Source organism: Vipera ursinii (genome assembly GCF_947247035.1).
Source record: "Vipera ursinii genome assembly, chromosome: Z".
NCBI lineage: Eukaryota > Metazoa > Chordata > Lepidosauria > Squamata > Viperidae > Vipera > Vipera ursinii.
Window position 1 is genome coordinate 60,934,904 of NC_139517.1, and position 3,819 is coordinate 60,938,722.

Consider the following 3,819-nt stretch of genomic DNA (forward strand, 5'->3'; position numbering starts at 1 on the left):
ATAGTAAACCTTGAAGGAAGACCCTTACCAGGGGACTTTGCAAAATCTACAATGTCAGATGAAGGGGCAGGGAAGGAAGAACCCACTGTGAAGGGGGAGCCCTCCCTCCGTCTGACACCCTGCCAGCTGTCGGGATCCGAGACAATCTACACCTCAGAAGAAGAAGGGGTAGAAATGTGCAGCCACAAACCTCAATGGTTGATAGGCATTGGAAAGAAAGACAAGTGGGAGAAGAGATCAAGAAAGGTGACCCTGACACGAGGCAGCCACCAACCCGGATGGAAGCAAGAAATGAAGAAATCCCTTCACCTCAGCAAAGAGGAAGATCATGTGCAGCACTTGCACTGGATTCTAGAGAAAGCTATTGACCTGATGAAAAAAAATGTCGGCTCTCTCGGGCATGAAAAACCTCAACCCTGTAGCCACACCAATTCCTGAGGGGGAATCAGAAACTGAAGTCCTGGGGACATCCACCAAGACCATGAGACAGCAGGTCCTGCTTTGGTACCCCCCACTCCCTGCCGACCCACAGCTGCTGATCAGGATGGGAGACAACACCATCGGGGCAAAGGTACTGATCCATCCAAAAATTCCTGCTGCTGGACGTAAAATTCAGGACAGAGACACAATGCTTGGGGTTCTTCCTAACCCTAGTCCTCAGCTACATGGAAGAATAAGGACAAGATATCCCCAGCGACAAAGCCCATATCTATATCATGCAGTCCGGTCTGGACGGGGCGGCTGCAGACTGGATGGTGAACCTGCATGATTCCAATGCCTCAGAGGTCCACAACTTCAACCACTTCGTATGCTCACTGAAAAGGCAATTTGAGGACTCCTGCCTGACCAAGAAGCCCGTGAGAAGATCAAAACAGTGAGGCAAGGTAGATGCCCCGTAGCCGAATACATGCAAGAATTACGGGCCATTGCCAACAAGCTGAACTGGCTGGAAGACATCCTCCTTAGCCACTTCAAAGATGGCCTAAAGTATGACCTGTGTCAGGACCCACCCCAATTCACATCCCAGCAAAGAACGAACTTTTGAACCAGAAATTGTCCAAAAGGAGCTTTTACTGAAACATGATTGGTAATGGGAATACTAGACAGGATCTGAACTGTGTTACAGTTGGTGCTTTTTTAAAGGGTCCCCAGGTCGAACCCCCTCCCTCCAAGCCATCTGATTTGTCCTGGATCAATTTAATTTCAGGTGTCAAATCCTTCCATGGGAAAGAGGGAATTCTCATGTCTTCATGACATGCTACATTCCTTTAGAGATTCTAATCAGAGATACAAACCAGATCTTCCCCCCTCCCCCTTCCTTTGTTGTTTTCAGTTCAAAGTTTCTTCCCCTAGTCTTTGAAGACAGCCTCCCGGCAGGTTGAATACGCATCCTCTCTTCTCCTTCTTGGAGAAATGAGAGAATCCAGGGGGAGGGATAAGATTTTTTTTTAAAGATAGAGTTTTATGAATGGGATATAAATGGATTCTGATAATCTGCTCCACTTAGAAAAAAGATAGGTCCATCTGTAGAGGAAATAAAATATAAATGTTAGCTCGGTTTGTTCGGATATTCTGTATGAAACCTCTTAAGCAATCTTGGTGTTTTAATGTGGTGCTTATTGACCCACTCATTTTCTGAAGAGGGGAGGTGTTTCCAAGCCACTAGATACTGAATTGTTCCATGGTGTTTCCTGGAATCTAGGATTTCCTTCACCTCAAAATGTTGTTCTCCTTCCACCATGATGGGAGGTGGCGAGGGGGGGGTTTGTTTGCAGGGGTGACTGTTGTTCTCTCTTTAGCAGACTGCGGTGAAAAATTGGGTGTATTTGTCTAAGTTTTTTGGGTAGTCCTAATTTAACTGTTTCTGGGTTTATGATTCTTTTAATTGGAAAGGGACCAATATATTTTGGTCCTAGTTTTTTACAGGGTTGTAGTGATTTAAGGTATTTTGTGGATAAATATACCATCTCTCCCACCCTGAAAGGTATGGGATCTACTCTTTTTTTGTCAGCCTGTGTCTTGTATGCCTATCTAGCTTCATCTAACGTTTTCCTAACGATTGGCCAGATGTTTTGCAATTGAGCAATCCACTCCTTCATTTCGGGAATTACTGGCTTGGTTGGGGTTAGTTCTGGCATGGGATTGAAACTTTGACCGGTAGCTATTTGAAAAGGAGTGTACCTATGCTGGAGTGGACTGCATTATTATATGTCACTTCTGCAAAAGGTAGTAGGTCCATCCAGTTTGTTTGCTGGAAATTAATAAAACATCTTAAATATTGCTCAAGCACTGAGTTAGCCTTTTCACATTGACCGTTCGACTGAGGGTGATGACTAGATGTCAATCCTTGGGTGGTTCCTAAAAGGGATAAAAGTTCTTTCCAAAATGCCGAGGTAAATTGCACCCCTCTATCAGATATGATGCATTGTGGTGCCCCGTGCAATCTGTAAATGTGCTATGCAAAAAGTTTTCCTAATACTTTTGCAGTCAGGATTTTTTGGCAAGGTATGAAATGTACTTGCTTAGAGAACAGATCTGTGACAGTCCAGACTACGGTGTTTCTGTTGCTTTCTGGTAGTTCCACTATAAAATCCATGGCTATTTCTTTCCATGGGGCTGAGGGGTTCGCCATCAGTTGTAACAGTCCTGGCGATTTCCTTTGTAGCCTCTTGCCATCACACAAAGCTTTCTATGTCCTTTTTCATAGATGGTCACCAAAATTGCCTTTTAGTTAAGTGTAAGGTTGTTACAAACCCAAAATGCCCTGCTGATTTTGTATCATGGCACAGTTGCATGAAATTGATCCTTTGGTTGGCAGATATGTATAACTTCTCACCCACCCAGGGTAGTCCATCTTTAATTGTGCACACATGTCTATTTTTCTGGAACCATTCATCACTTTCCAAAGACTTCCTGAATTCTATTCCAGTTTGGCTATCCACCTTCGGCTTCATTTTTATTTAAGCCCTGGTGGTGACTGGTGCTGCCAGTTGTTGTTCAGGCACAAGTGGTTTAGAATCAGTGGTCTATGTGCTGTTATATTGGGGCATGCGAGATAATGCATCTGCCAGGAAATTCTCCCCCCCCCCCGGTAAGTGTTTTCCTTCACAGTCATGTTTGTAGATAATATTTTAGTCTTATTATTATTTACTTTAAAACAAGAAACTTTCCCATACTGAGTTATAACTTCCATCAAGTCTATAACCGATTGAATCAGTTGAGATAATGTCACAACCAAGTCATCTGCAAAAGCTCTCAACCTATAATCATTCTGTTTTATTTTTATTTCCTTTATTATAGTTGATTCACGAATTTTGATCAGTAAAATCTCCGATGTTAAAACAAACAACAATGGCGATAGTGGACATCCCTGTCTTGTACCTTTTTCAATTTTAAATGCCTCTTGTAATCCCCCATTAATTATGATTTGTGCCGATTGTTGTTGATATATAGCCCTAAGAGAATATAAAAATTTATCCCCAAAATTCATTTTATCAACAACTTTCAATAAAAATTGCCAATTCAACTGATCAAAAGCTTTTTCAGCATCCAAAAATATCAATGCCGCAGGGACTTGGTTGTTCTTATCCAAATACTCAATTAAATTAACAATTTGTCTTACATTATATTTCATATATCTTCCAGTTATGAATCCAGACTGATCACTATGAATCATTTGCTTCAAAACTTGCATTAATCTATTTGCCAATATTTTTGAAAAATTTTTATAATCAGTATTCAAAAGCGATATAGGTCTATAGTTCTTAGGCTGGGTAAGGTCTTGGTCCTTCTTTGGAATCAGCAATATAAAAGCCCTTC